Here is a 16883-nt window from a genome sequence, read left to right as displayed (position 1 = left end):
GACAGCTTGAACAAAGATCAAGGACAATGGAAATATTCAGACTTGACAAAGCTATTGAAAATGAAAAGCTAGTTCTAGAAATGGCTATGGCTCAACTCAAAGAAGCAAAGGAACATCTTTGTCAATCCCTGAAGAGAAGGAAGGAACTTGCAAGACAAATGAATGACCATTAGTATGTTGAAGAAAAGATTGAAGACCTTTTACCATCAAGCATTTCAGATGAAGCTAATGAGGCAATCAAGGAACTTCTGGCAAAGAATGGCTCTCTGTAGGAAGAAGTAAGAAAGCTTAAAAGAGAACAAGAAATCCAATCAATTAGGCTATGTGAAGTTTTGGAACAGAGAAACAAGGCAATTGAAGACTTAGAGACAAGAAATAATCAATCCGATTAGCATGAAGATCTTGTGGATCAACTATCTAATGCAAATGAAGAAATTATGAATTTGAGGTCTGAAAATGAAAGCCTGAGGAATGATCTAATCATTGAAAGACAAATCAATGAAAGCTTAAAAAATGACTTGAGATTTGAAAGACAAATCAATGAAAGTTTTGAAAATGACCTAAATGCTGAAAAACAAATCAATGAGAGAATGATGAAATCTCAAGCAGACATGACTCAATTAAATCAACAAAGTGAGCATAATTTTCATAGACAAAAAGGTAAAGCTGGACTTGGTTATAAGGAAGAAGGTGAAACCTCCAAATAAGGTGCCCAAAGGAATCAAAGACCTACTTGCAATCACTCTGGGAAGCTAGGTCACACATCAAACAAGTGTTGGAGCAATGGAAAAGGTAAATTCAATGGTAAATGCTACAATTGCAGTCAGCATGGTCATAAAGCTAATGAATGCAAGGAGAAACCAAAATTTGAAGGCAATTGTCACAAATGCAAGAAGCATGGTCACAAGGCATTCCAATGTAGATCCAAATCATTCAATCCAGTTGAACAACTAGTTAAAGCAATATTTGGATGGGACTACAATACCTTGTGCAAATGTCATTACTGTGGAGAATATGGACATATTGGTATAAACTGTGCAAGACATCACCTAAGGAAGAAGGACACTACTGTAAGACGTTATACATGCACTGAACTTGGTCATATAGCTAAAAACTGCATGAACATAGGAAGAGTCAAAGATGAAAAGAAAACTAAAGCTGATAACATTTGGAAACAGATGAGGCAACAGTGGATTCCTAAATCTACCGAGCAAGATAGTTCAAATGATCGCAATGTCACTCAAGAAGTGAGTGACTCCATCAATTCCAATTAGATTCATAAAGGAGGATATGGAACTACATCTTTAAGTGACATCTCAAGAAGTTCCAAAATAAAAGAAAGCAAAATGATCAAATCAGTATTCCAGATACACAAGAATCAAAGAAAGCGTATCTTTTGTCGAGTTACATCTACTGAGGAAAGTTGGTTGAAGACCTTACTGAGCTAGGTTAGGAGCAACTAAAAGTTTTGTTCAAATCACTGAGTTGCAAGCTTCTACTGAGCAAGTGAATGATAGCCTGTCAAACACTATGTCATCTCATCTACCTTTGTACCAAGCATTAATGACAAAATTTCCATCAAAAGGGCAAAATTTGATTTCATTCTTCATCGCGATTTCAGAGCTAAGAAATTTTCAAGTGCAATTCAAGCAATTGCAAGCAATTCCAAGCAATTTTCTAATGAAATATTTGTTCAAAAAATTTCTATCTTTTACCGAGCATCAATGACATCCAGGAGCAGCAGCGGCAAAGAAGGGTTCAGAAATGCTGGTAAAGGGTACAGAATGGAAAGTGCCCAACTTCAAAATTGTTCCGGCCATTGCAGAATCACTTGACCCTAACGGTGCTCAATCTCAAATTCCACCAAAGGTACTCCTTATAAACGATATTCGTACACATTTTAAATGTTTTTTTCAAGAGATTGGAAACCTATAGATGGACAATGCCCTAGGAGAAATGAGTGTTGATGGCTCTTTGAAACCCGAGCATAAGCATCTTGAAACCAAAGGCTTGACTCATATCTGACATATGCCAAGAAGATTTCAAACCAAGTGGATTAGGTATATTTTGAGTCAAGTGCACAATGGGAAACTATGGTTAGAGCAACCAGTGTTAATCACAAAAAGATGATTCACAAAATCACGGGTCTCCCTATGCTCAACAAAGTGAAGGTTACCAAAACTCTAGGACGAGATGAGTTATAGAAGCAAACCCTAGCTGAATGGGATAGTAGAGGTTTGAAGGTTAGCAATGTATTTGATGTCGAACTAAGATTTGGCATTCATGTCATTGCCCAAAAAATCTATAGCTCTAGTCGAGTAAACAATGTGCCCTATGAGGCTATGGATTTGGCCTTCAAAATTGTAAAGAACCTTGAATTTGACCTATCAAAATTACTATTGAAACAATTAAATAAGAACATGGATAGTATAAGGACTTCAAAGAACAACCCCTATAAATTTGGTTCTCTATTGACTTGTTTATTCTTCTATATTCAAAAATTCTTTCCGTCTAAAGGAACTGTAGTGTGGAGAAAAGATATTCCCATTCTTTATCAGAGAAATGAGTTTGTAGCAGAAATGGGTGAAAATTTTGATAGCATCATGGATAATTATTTTGAAGATTTCAAGGAAAGGATGAATAATAGGTTCCAAATTCCACCAAAATTGGTTGAAGAATACAAAGATGATGTATGCTTTATGGTTGATTGTGATAAAGTATACATTCAGGCAGTCAGACCTCGAGTTGCATGGGTGAAACCTCTTCCTTATGAGGTTAATATTGATGAGGCCAGGGACATTATTGAAGCATTGGTGAATGAGCCAGTAGACCCAAAATAACAAATTTTTGGAACATATCATAAGGCAAAGGCCAGAATTGAGCTTGAAATCAAGCTACCCCAGGCTATAAGCAAAGGCAAGAGGAAGATAGCTAAGTTGAAAACTGCTATCGGCCCTCTTATGCTTATAGAAGGAAAAGGTGAGGATGAATAAGATGATGAAGAAGAAGAAGGAGGCGAAGAAAAAGAACATGAATCTAAAGAGGAACCACCAAAGAAGAAAGCTAAGACAATTATTACCAAACCTAAGAAGAAGCCTACTGTAGTATTCTCTAGAAGAATCAGAAAAGGCAAGCAGGAACCTATACTTGTCAGGCCTCCACTCACATTTAAGGAAAGGCTTAAACAATTGGAAGAGGGAGCTGGCATCACAAATTTCAAGGCATTGCAATTTGAAACAAGAACTGATGCTGAGAAAATGAAGATTGAGGAACTGGTACTCAATAAGATGGGTAAATGGAAATACTCCCTAGACCAGCTCGCCTCTCAAATCTCTAAAGAATTGTTAGAGAGATTGTAACCAAGATGGGAGTCAGCCACCCAAATGGCCAAAGATATATATGAGAAATCCTTAAAAAATCTTCTACCAAGTCTCACTGGACCAAACATTAAGGCAACAATGAAGAAACATGAAGGTAAAATGATAATTAGGTTTCACACATGTTTGATTTTAATTAAAGACATTGCGCATGTTGTAAATGATGCAACAAACATGAGGAAGAACATCTATCATCTGTAAAAGCCCAGTGAAGATCCAGTTGAAATCAAGGATGATGATAGTAGTGACAGTGATGATTTTGATAGCACTCCATCTATCACAGTTACTCTAGGAGAGCTGAATGCACTAATGAAAGAAAAAGAGGAAGAAGACAAGGAGGAAGAAGCACATGAGGAAGGAAAAGATGAAGAGGATCCAGTTAAAATTGTAGCAGAAGTGATTGCATCCCTTCCTTACTCTCCACCAAAGACTGTTACATCCACTATGGAGATAGCTTCTGCAAGTGAGATTGTGAGCACAATTACCACATCAATTGCTCAATCCTCACCGGCCTCCTCCCAGCTCCAAGTATCTGAAATAGATGTGCCAAGCACTTCATCTACCGAGCTGTCTGTCACTTCTTCAGTTACCGAGCCAGCCTCCTCAGTTCCTTCACCATCAGTGCGTGTACCAGTAAGTTCCACAATTTTTTTTTCATCAATTCTAGTAAGTTCTACAATTTTTTTTCTATTAACATCATCTGTATCCACTTCCACTCTGATCAGTTTAGATACTACTATGGGTACTTTACTGAGTATGCTACCATTTTTGGGAACTTTTTAAGTTTTTGATCTGGTTAGTATTCCTGTTAGCATTCAATCCTCAAGTCCTATCCTAGTTTTCACTGCTAGCCCTTCTATCTCCACTATTGTGTCTGTTCCTAAGGTCAAACCAGTCATCACAGAAGTAAAAAAAAAGCATCCATTTAAACTTCTGATCACTGGAAAGGAAATTGGAGAAGACATCCTTAGACACAGAAATAGTGATTCCTAAGATTGACTATGACAATGCTACCATTGAAGAGATGAGGTTAGTGAGTCAACTCATAGAGATGAAAGCTACGCAAAAATAGTTAAGATTAGAAAGGGATAAGGAATATAGGATAATTGAAAATGCCAAGAATATAATCACAGATGCTATAAATGTTGAAGTAGATTCTACTCAACACATTTTTATTCAGTTAGAAGAGGTTGTAAAAAAATTTAATGAAGATTCTTCTAGTCAAGAGAAACTTATTGAGAAAGCTAAAAAGAAATTTGATAATAAGGTGCTAGAGCATATTTCTCAAAAGATAGCAATAAAGCAAGTTGAATTGTCAACATTTTTGGGAAATTTTGAAAATTCTTTTAATAATGCAACATCTCTTTTTGCTAAACTTTGTGATGTTTCTGGTTTTACCAAAGAAATAAAGGATAAGTTAAATAAGATTGACATTGATATGCAATCAAGTGTTTCCAAGCTAAAGGTGGACTCCTCCTCCTCAACCTCCCATCACACGAAGATCATATATTTGGCAGATATACATGCAGAACTATTAAGAGAGGAAGCAAGGATCCGGTCTACACTCATAGACATCCAACACATGATCCTTCCTATCATGGAAACAATGCAGAAACATCTTGCTCATTACAAAACATTACTCCAAGATCAGAACTTCACAGTGGCTGATCACTTGATCCAATTATCAGCAGAAGTTCAAATTGCTCTCTCCACCTGTCAAATTTTGCAGCAGACTTGGGATATTACTTTTGCAACCATCCTTAAGGTACATCAAGAATTTCTATCTCACTTTGGTGTAGCCATATAAATTGTATATATGCGGTCCTTTGGCATTATTGTCAAAAAGGGGGAGAGATTCAAAGATTCAGCATAATAAATGAGGAGAGTTATCACTATAAGTGATAGGGGGAGTTAACACTCATTAGAGTTAGCATGTGTACATAAGTATTATTGTATATATATTATAAGTCATTAAGAAGGTATATAGAAATGTATATGCAACAGTTCTACAAAGATCAATTTTGAAAAACTGAAATTCATTGAGTCAGGTAATGTACATATGTTTTGGCTTATAAGTGTTTTTGTCACTAATGCCAAAGGGGGAGATTGTTGGCATTAAGTTATTATTTCCATTAGTGACAACACTTATCTGTATCAGTATAGCTATCGAGCTCAGCACTCAGTTTCCTACACTCACTGAGCTTCACAGTTCACATCAAGCATTATAGTGTTAACCGAGCTTCACAGTTCACACTGAGCATTCTAGTGTTAACCAAGCTTTACAGTTCACACCGAGCATTCTAGTGTTAACCGATCTTTACAGTTCACATCGAGCATTCTATTGTTAACCAAGCTTTGTAGTTCACATCGAGAATTCTAGTGTTCACCGAGCTTCACAGTGATTGCCGAGTGATGGAAGTGTAGTGTTTATTGAGTGAAAGCAAGGTAAACAAAGGATTTAGTTTTATCAAGTGATACTATATTTACCGAGTCTCCAATGGTTACTGAGTTCAGAACTATGTCAAGTTATTAGTATGGACCGAGCTTTCACTTCTACCAAGTGCATGATGATGCCGAGTAATGTAGTGGACGCTGAGTATCAGAAGGTCACCGAGTCAGTTCAATGAACCCAAGTTATTTACTATTTGGCCGACTCAGTAATATTTTGTTCACTTGTGTTTTGGCTGACCTTGCAATTGTAATTATTGGAATGGTATATATGTAATGTACTATATCATTTATAATGTATGAAAGTAAGGATAAAAGATAGACATGTAATTTTTTGAGAAGAATGAAAGTGAATTAGCAGAAGAGTAGAGTATTCAACAAGGTCTACAAGGAGCAGTAGAGATTCATCAGTCACAAGAGGTGATCTATACTTCAAGAATCTAATCAACAAATCAAGTTTGTAAGTAGATTCACTGTTTCATCCTAACAGGTGAATCAGTTTTGTAAATCCTTTAACAGGGTAGACTTAACAGTCTTTGTATAAATCTCCTAACAGAATGCATACTTCAGTGTATGTTTGTAAATCCTCTAACAAGGTGGACCTAGTAGTCCTTTGTGCTCCTAACAGGGCAGATCACCAAAAGTGATCAATGTAAGCCTTAATAGGCCAACTTCATACTATAGTAAAAAAATTTTGTGGGTATCATCCCCACCCCAGTTTTACTTTCTATTTGGAAGGTTTTTGGGTTACCAAATCACTGTGTACATGTTTTATGGATGTTTGATTTCTCATATATGCAGTAGATTAGATAAATGAATGGTGAATAGTATATATGGTTAAAGAGTTGAATTTTTTAAAGTTTAAAGTTACCAATTCACCCCTCCCCTCTCAGTAACCTATCATATCTTGAATATTTCCAACATATAGGAGATTGAGGTGCATCACATTTAGGCAATATAGTTTGTAAGGAGCCGACATGATTTTCAGAAGTAGACTCCTTAGAATCATACTGATTAATAAGGATTGCTACCAGTATATCATCTTCTTCCTAAGATACAAAAAATGGGTTTCTTTTTAGCATCATGAGCTGTTGAACAAAATTAACTTATGGAGGATCATCACCAAGGTCTAGCCAAGAAACATGGTCAAGATCTAGTTGAGGTTGTGTAGGAGAGTACAAAGTTAACTTTTTAGTGTTGATACCATCTAATATTGTCATTTTTCTTGATCGACATGCAATGCATGCATCTGTAGTGGCCAACCATGGTCTTTCTAAGATTAATGGATATCCTCCAAGGGTGCCTCTTGATGACATCATAACAAAGTTTAAAGGAAAATCTAAGGAATCCGAGGTTACAAAGATATCTTCTATCATACCATCAGGTTTGACAGTTAAATTGTCTGCTAACTGAGGTATTGTAGGAGTATCCCTTAATCCAATAATGCTAAGTATTAACAAGACTTCTCTAGTCATGATATTAATTGATGCTCCTAAGTCAATCAAAATATTCTAAATTTGGATGCCATTTATATGTATGGTAACAACAAGACTTCCTAGATCAGAATATTTAGCTATCAAGGTTTTGCTCAACATTAAATCAAAATGTTATCCCAACACATGGACAGTAGGAGGATCCTTTTTCTTTCTAGCAAACTGCTTGACACATGCTTCCTTTAAAGTTTTATTGTAAAAGGGAATCTCCTTAAGCACATCCAATAAGGGAATCCGTATAGTCATTTGGTTGAGTTGGTCTAGGATATCAGTTACTATAGGATTTGGTTTAGCTGGAGCCAAAAGAACTAACCTTTGTGAAAATGGAGGAGTAGGTGCTTGTACAGATGAGGAAATTGGAACATCAATTGGTTGACTTGTTGGAACATTTTTAGTATCAACGACCTTACTTATTATAGGTCCTTTAAGTGCAGATAGCTTAGTTCCAGACCTACGATGAATATCATTGATCTGCAAAGAATAAACCTATTGCTTATTGTTGGGATTTGGTGCTAGTTGAGTGGGAAGTTGGTTGCTTTTGTGGGCTAGCATTGGTTGTAGGAGGCAGAGGTATTAGGGATTGCTGCTAAGGCAAAGGCATCAAGGCTTGCTATTGAGATGATTGGCTAGGCCCCCACTGAGGTGGTTGCTACCAATTCCCTTGATACAAAGGTTGTTGATTAAGACCCCACTGAGGATACTAGTTATTTTGTTGAGTCCATTAAGTATTTTGCTGGGGATATTGAGGTGGTTGATGGTAGGCTTGATTATACTAAGGTTGCTAGTTGGGCCAATTATTGTTCCAATTCTGTCCTTGAGAGATAGAATTTGGAGGAATATTGCCTTGCCATTGATTACCATTATAACCAAAAATTTTTAGAGGGTCTTGAGGCATGCCTTATCTCTGTGCCCATGGTCATCTTTGAGCAATATAAATCACTTCTCCTGTATCCTCATCAATTGCTTTGAACTCAATGGGAATTGGTTGTGCATTCACTGCTGCAATGGTCTTGCATGTGTAGTTCTTCCTTTCTCTACAACAAGAGCAAAAATCAGTCAGCATAGCATCAACTTCACCCTTTTTCCTTCGAGCTTGCATGGTATCTAATTGAGTAATGACATCATTAATGATATCTTGCTTGAAGTCAGATAACAGATTAGATAACTCCATCTTTGATGCTCCTGACCCACCATTGGTCTTATGTGGTGGGCTCCTTAATTCTCTACCTTTCTTCTTAGTAGCCCTTGAATAGTTCTAACATGTGGGTATGTGCAGGATAATGGTGTGCCAAAAAGTGGTGATGTGAAAAAAAGAGAGTTTGAAAATGTCTAAAAGCATTTCAAAATCCGCTCTGACTTTTTTTCACCCATCTTGATAACAAATATGGAAAGTAAAGCCCAACCCTTATCAGGTATCCAAAATAATATCAGATACCCAATATTATATCCGATATCCAAAAATATATATCGGATACCTGATAATTGACAGTGTTATTTAAAAAAAAGGGCACAACCCGCAGGTTGTGTTCCATAGTCATATATTGGGAAAACAACGTGGATATTGGTTTTACAATCGAATACATGATAATAGGTTGGTTTTTTTTCTTTTTAATCAATTTTAATATAAATTTAATAAATTTTATTATAAAATTGTTAGTTTTAGTTGATTTTTTTAGAATTTAGGGTTTTTTTGATAAAAAATGTTAAAATTTAAGATTTTTTAAAATATAAATTATGTTTTGCAAATTAATAGGAATGGTTGATCAAAATGATGACCATGAGGGAAGGAATAATATTCCTTATAACCCCCCACCAAATGATCCAGTGCCCTTGTAAAATCATCCACCAAATGATCCTTTACCCCCTCAAAATCCTCCTCAAATTGAGGATTTGATAATTGAAAATCTCACCAAATTGAGGGGTTTGTGAAGAACATAAATTAATGTACTCACATTGGCTCCTATGTTATCCACATTAAACACCATAGTGGATAACATTGAAACCCTTACTAGTGAACAAAATGTTGCTCTTCGTTGGTGTGACCAAATGCATGAGATGTTTGATGGGTTGGACCATGATGAGGTTGTGGCCCTCAATATAATCAAAGATGATTTGGTTAGCCTTTTTGTGAACCCAAAAACTAGTTTACTAGTCGATCGCAAAAAATTCAAACTATCGATTCAATGGTGCACAAATGACGACATACTTGCAAACTTTTGGAATCTTTGGTGGATGGTTTTTGATATCCCTCCACATAGAAATTTAGAGGTGCCATTTTATTTCCTTAAAAAATTGTATGCAAAATTTGTGTTGAAACTGAAAGTGAATTATTGGAGCATGAAGCCCAACATGGGTGTAGGACTAGGAGCTCCTCAGGATAGACCCTCTTCCTAGCAAAAGAAAGCTAGCACTTTTATCCATCCCACTGGTGTTTCCCCCCCTCCTCGAGTGCAGCATCCTGATATTATCGTAGAGGCTAGCTCTAAGACCATTAGACCCATTCATAGATTGAGTAGCCTGTTGATATCTCAGCCTAGGTCAGTCTTGCCTCCCCTTGTTGATGATGATGGTGCTAGTTCATCATCGGCTAGCTCATCACACGTTTGTGTGCCTCACACTTGCATTACATGCAAGAATATTTTCCTCGGTCCCATAGGTGATCTTCCTAAGTATCATTTTGTATTAGACGAGGATACACTAGACGCACATGTAGATGCTATAGATCTTGATGCGAGAGAGGAGGGGAATGCAGAGGCATGGACTCCTTCTATGTCAGTATGTGTATACATTTTTTTGTTATGACATATGCGATTTAAAGTTAATTTTTATAATAGAGTAATTTTAATTTTTAAGCCATACTGACTTATACATGTATGTGATCTTCATTCATGTTTAGTTGATGACTGAGGAGGAGTTGAGACAGGTTGATGATGCCACGCTCTCAGTCATTTCATTTGGCCTTGAGACATCTATGGTACATTATGTTGTGTTCTAATTGTTTTTTCTATTTGATATTGTAGCATATATGGTTTCTAATCTTTCTTTTATCTTGCAGGCATCACCTGTCCCTAGGGGACAAAGTGTGGGGGATGAACCAGCACCCATTGACAAAGGAAAGGTAATTAGGTACTTTCTATTTGATTAAATATCAATGCATTATTGTAAAATTTTTATGGTAATGAAATTTAATTACATTCTTTATTGTATATAGGTCATGGCTACTGGCAATGAGCCCATATCAATTCCACGTCGTAGATGCTCAGGCATTTCCATTCACATAGAGAGCCCCATTGTATGTATAAGTATCATTTATTTTTCATTTTCCTTATCTTCATAAATAAATTCAAAACTAAATTTTCTGATATTAAAAACTACTATTTTGTTTCTCATAGGAAACTCCTAGTGCACATAAGGTTCGATGAGAGAGTTTTGTAGATTTGATGATGCAACCACTATATCCTGAGGAGGAGTCTACACTACTAAGTTTGTAGTTTGAATTCATGATTAAATATGTTATAAATTTAGCATGCTATGAATTATAATGTTATAGTTTAAGTTGTAGATTCATCTGACAAACATATTTGAACATACACAGGCCACAATTAGTGAGGTATAAGCATTGCGGAGGGCATACAAGAGGACTCCTGATCGGCACAGGAGGTCAACGAGAGAGATATTTATTATGAAAGTTTAATAGTATAAATCTTCATTAAAAAAATATCATTATGCATTTGAGTAATTCAATGTTAGATACAAAGAACCATATAAATTTAGTAGTCTAACTTTGGGTTTTCCTTTTTTGTTTATGTAGGAGGCATCCGATCCACCTAGTGCAGTGAAGAGGTTGCATTTTGATCATCCACCAACACCCTAGGATATTATAGTTGTCATAGGATGCATAATGAAACATTTTGAGATGGCATATTCCACATTGTTTACAGAAACATTGATATTATACACATTCTGATGGCATGATCAACCACATTTTGTATATGGATCTATGTATTTTAATATATATTTGTGTACTTTGTCTATGGATACATGATCTTTGATATATATATTTGTGTAATTTGTCTATGGATAGATGTATTTTGATATATATTTTTGTCATTTATATGCACAATGATATACATATTAATTTAGAATCTAGTATTGTTCAATTTATTGTGGATAATGTGTATCATTCATGTTTATGGAATATCACTAATTTTGATCATGTTTTTTATATTTGATTCAAATGCAATAATTTGTGAATAACATTTTAACAACCTTTATTATCAAATTTGGATGCAATGTTTAATTTGAAGTGCTATCATGACATAAACACACTTGATAACCTCCTACACACTTAACAAAACTGGCTTCATTAATGCATGTTATAATTTCACACCTTATATAGGTGTTTCCAACCTTGTATGGTCATGCTTAAACCCCTAACTGACCATTTGCACTCATTTTCACTTTGCAAGAAAAAGTTGCAATGCAACCTTTTGCAAATTTTGCAAATTTGAACAATTTTTGTTATAACTTTAAATTCTTAATTAGAGAAGTTTAGAAAACTTGGTAAGGGGTTATCAATATCCCTCATGAGCTTTGAGTTACGACCCTCAAAAGATCAACCTTGAAACACACTTAGAGCACCTTGGAGACTCCTCGGTACAGGGTGGCCGCAAACAATGGATGGTCTCCACGATCAGAACAAGGGTGTCACTAGGGTTCACCCGCCCATCCGAAGCTAATGGCACTGATGATTGGATGCCAAGATTAGCGGTTTCAAAGTCATGCTGTGGTGCACCTATGAACTGAGGCACACTACGAGTTTTGGCACTGAGCGAGATCATTGTGCCGAATCCAAACGGAATGTGATCTCTCAAAAATGAGATAGGTTATTTTAGGCATCGACATCATCATCTTGTAGAATTTGACATTTCATCAATAGCCCTCAAGAGCTCTGAGTTACGACCCTCAAAAGATCAACCTTGAAAAGCACTTAGAGAACCTTGGAGACTACTCAGTACAGGATGGTAGCAGATGATGGATGGTCTATATGGAAAGAACAAGGGTGTCACTAGGGTTCACCTACCCATTTGGAGCTAATGACACTGACGATTCAATGCCAAGATTAGTGGTTTCAAAGTTATGTTGTGGTGCACCTATGAACTGAGGCACACTACGAGTTTTGGCATCGAGTGAGATTTTTGTGCCGAATCCAAACTAAATGTTATTCTCTAAAAAATGAGATAGGTTATTTTAGACCTTGGCATCACTGTCCTATATAATTTGACATTTCATCAATAGCCCTCACGAGCTCCAAGTTATGACCCTTGGAAGATCGACCTCAAAATGCACTTAGAGCACCTTGGAGACTACTCAGTACAGGGTGGCCGTGGATAATGGAGGGTCTTTGTGGTTAGAATAAGAGTGTCACTAGGGTTCACCTGCCAATCTGGAGCTAATGGAACTAACAGTTCGATTCCAAGATCATCAGATTCAAAGTTAAGCTGTGGTGCACCTATGAACTAAGGCACACTACGAGTTTTGGTATCGAGTGAGATCGCTATGCCAAATCCAAATGGAATGTGATCTCTCAAAAATGAGATAGGTTATGTTAGGCCTTGGCATCACCATCCTATAGAATTTGACATTTCATTGATAGCCCTCATGAGCTCCAAGTTACGACCCTCGAAAGAGCGACTTCAAAATGCACTTAGAGAACCTTGGAGACTACTCGGTATAGGGTGGCAGTGGACGATGGATGGTCTCCGTGGCCAGAACAAGGGTTTCACTAGGGCTCACCCTCTCATTCAGAGCTAATGGTGTTGATGATTCGATGCCAAGATTAGCGGTTTTAAAGTTACAGTGTGGTACACCAATGAATTGAGGCACACTACAAGTTTTGGCATCGAGTGAGATCGCTGTGCCGAATCCAAACAGACTGTGATCTCTCAAAAATGAGATAGGTTATTTTAGGCCTTGGCATCGCCGTCCTATGGAATTTGACATTTCATTGATAGCCCTCACAAGCTCTGAGTTACAACCCTTGGAAAATCAACTTTGAAATGCACTTAGAACACCTTGGAGACTACTCAGTATGGGGTGGCTGCGGATGATGGAGGGTCTCCATGGCTGGAACAAGGGTGTCACTAGGGTTCACTCACCCATCCAAAGCTAATGGCACTAAGGATTTGATTCCAAGATCAATGGTTTCAAAGTTACACTATGGTGCACCTATGAACTAAGGCACACTACAAATTTTGGCATCGAGTGAGATCGTTGTGCTGAATCCAAATATAATATGATCTCTCAAAATAAGATAGGTTATTTTAAGCTTTAACATCACCATCTTGTAGAATTTTATATTTCACTGATAACTCTCATGAGCTCCGAGTTATGACCCTCGGAAGATCAATCTTGAAATGCACTCAGAGCACCTTGGAGACTACTCGGTATGGGGTAGCTGCAGACGATGGAGGGCCTCCATGGCCAAAACAAGAGTGTCACTAGGGTTCACCCACCCATCTGAAGCTAATGAAATTGATGATTTGATGCCAAGATCAGCGGTTTTAAAGCTACATTGTGGTGTACCTATGAACTAAGGCACATTACGAGTTTTGGCATCGAGCGAGATCATTGTGCCAAATCTGAACAGAATGTGTTCTCTCAAAAATGAGATATGTTATTTTAGGCCTTGAAATCATTATCCTATAGACTTCAATGTTTCATTGATAGCCCTCACAAGCTTTGAGTTGTGACCCTCGAAAGATCAACCTTGAAATGCATTTAGACCACCTTGGAGACTACTCGGTATGGGATGGCCGTAGATGATGGAGGGTATCTGCGGCTGGAACAAGGGTGTCACTAGAGTTCACCTGCCCATCTAGAGCTAATGGCACTGATGATTCGATGCCAAGATCAATAGTTTCAAAGTTATGCTATGGTGCATCTATGAACTGAGGTAGATTGTGAGTTTTGGCATCGAGCGAGATTGCTATGCTAAATCCAAATGAAATGTGATCTCTAAAAAATGAGAGAGGTTATTTTAGGTCTTGACATCACCATCCTATAGAATTTGATGTTTCATCGATATCCCTTACGAGCTCCAAGTTACGACCCTCAGAAGATCGACCTCAAAATACACTTAGAGCACCTTGGAGACTACTTGATACAGGGTGGTCATGGATGATGAAGGGCCTCCATGGCTGAAACAAGAGTGTCACTAGGGTTCACCTGCCCATCTAGAGCTAATGGTGCTGATGATTCAATGCCTAGATTAGCAGTTTCAAAGTTACATTGTGGTGTACCTATGAACTAAGGCATAATGTGAGTTTTGGCATCGAGCGAGATTGTTGTGCCAAATCCAAAAGAAATGTGATCTCTCAAAAATGAGATAGGTTATTTTAGGCCTTGGCATAAATGTCCTATAAAATTTGACATTTTATTGATAGCCCTCATGAGCTCTAAGTTACGACCCTCGAAAGATCGACCTCAAAATGCACTTAGAGCACCTTAGAGACTACTCAGTATGGGGTGGCCATGAACGATGGAGGGTCTTTGTGGCTGGAACAAGGATGTCAGTAGGGTTCACCCCCACATCCAGAGCTAATGGTGCTGATGATTCAATGCCAAGATCAATGGTTTCAATGTTACGCTATAAATTAGATAAATCTATTTTTGAGCCTCGTTACCAATTCCATCAACAAGCTCCACATGTTTATCACCCATCCATCCCTTCTCAAGATTTATGTCATCCTACCAATACATATCAGTAACCCCATGATAGCCAATTTATTTCCAACTAACATGATGATTTTAGGATCATCCCCTGCATGTTGATAACAAAAGAGGAGATAAGGAGTATTGATAGACAACAAGAGTATTACATGCATAATGATGAGTGTGCTTAACAAGATCAACAAAAAATAGATTGGCAACAAAGGAAGTATGATGAATATCTTGCAAGAGAGATAACTATAAAAAAAGAGTAGATGAGATTACAATTTTCTCAATTTCAAGAGGTAAAGACTCAACCATCTTGTGTTCCTAGTCAATGAACCAACCCATTAAAGTGGAGGCCCTCAAAAATGAATTTCCAAGCTCTAGGCATGTTGATCCTCTGCAATATCCAAGTATACCTCCTATATTTGAGATTCCAAGTTTTAGGGGTCATAGCCTTGCAAAAGAAATAGAACAACCCCTATATGAGTCCCTACATGGTCAAATTATCAAACCAATATGGAGGCCTTCTTGGACCAACTGTCCTGATTTTGAAATGCCATACCTTGTTAAAGTTGTCCCATGTGAATTAGTACAGGATCAAATGTTTGAAGGAAAATATGATCTTGTTGGCTCTAAATTGGTAGAACCTTTTGAGGAGGCTCGGGATCATAATCATGAGGATGAAAAGGAGGATGTTGTTGGTTCTAATTTATTTATTGAGTTACCTATAATGTTGAACATGATGATGAATAAATTTGATTAGCTACAAGGGAAGAAGTTGAGGCTGAAGTAGAGGTTACACCCATCTTTTAAGAATTACCTTCTTTTGTTGAGCAGAATGAGGGTGATATGATTAATCATGGCACTTTTAAGAATAAAGTCAACTATTTTAGCCAACCAGTGAATGAATTTATTTAGCATTTTTCTTGTCACTAGTTAGGGTAGAGTAGGTTAGTTTTCCAACTTGCTACAAGTGTTACCTTTGGATAATACTTATCAATTGTGGAGTGTACATTAAGCCTAAATTTGGCTCATTAATATCTTTCCTTTCTTGTACATAGATTCAATAGGAATTCTGAATTCTAGCTCAACATTTTTGAGTAAGTATGATGATGTGTCACTACCATCTTGCTCTTCTAATAAACCAACATGGAAAAAGGTTGAAAAGTGAAACACTTATTTTAATTTGACATATCTTTAGAGATGTTAATTCACCCCCCTTAGGATCATACAACCAATAGGCTTTACTAGAGTCATAATAACCAATAAGGATTAATTTTTCAATGTTATTATCATAATTCATTGTCTTCTCTTTTTGGGATATGCTAACCTAGGTTGACTAAGTCTATAATAGGTTAACCTAGGTTGACTAAGTCTAGAATAGGTTAACCTAGGTCCAGCTATTCCAAAATAGGATGACCTAGGTTGACCTATTCCCTAGGGACTTTGGGTCCTAGTACAATTTTTTTCTTAGAGTTGTAAATTTGGAATTTCGGTGACTTGTAGGCTTGCTTTGTTTTTTGCCATTGTAGAATTTGAGCAATATGAATTCATGAAACCTTGAAAAACACATGTATGCAAGAACTTGTCACAGATAGGTAAAGAGAAAAAAAGACAAGGGTTTAACTTTGACAATATACAAGATCACATTATTAGAATAAAATAATGAGTAAAATATACAATAGATATATATGGACAACAATACTTTTAGTTTATACAAATAGATTAGATAAATGTATCAAAGTACACAAGTGTTTCAATAAGTTTATGTGATTGTTGTCACATAATTAGAGCCTATATATACTATAGAACCCAAAATTTGACTTGAACTACAACAACCAACTTTAAT

Source organism: Cupressus sempervirens, chromosome 10 (genome assembly GCF_028749045.1).
Source record: "Cupressus sempervirens isolate cs-2001-9-10 chromosome 10, ASM2874904v1, whole genome shotgun sequence".
Lineage (NCBI taxonomy): Eukaryota > Viridiplantae > Streptophyta > Pinopsida > Cupressales > Cupressaceae > Cupressus > Cupressus sempervirens.
Note: the sequence above shows the minus strand (reverse complement) of the source record.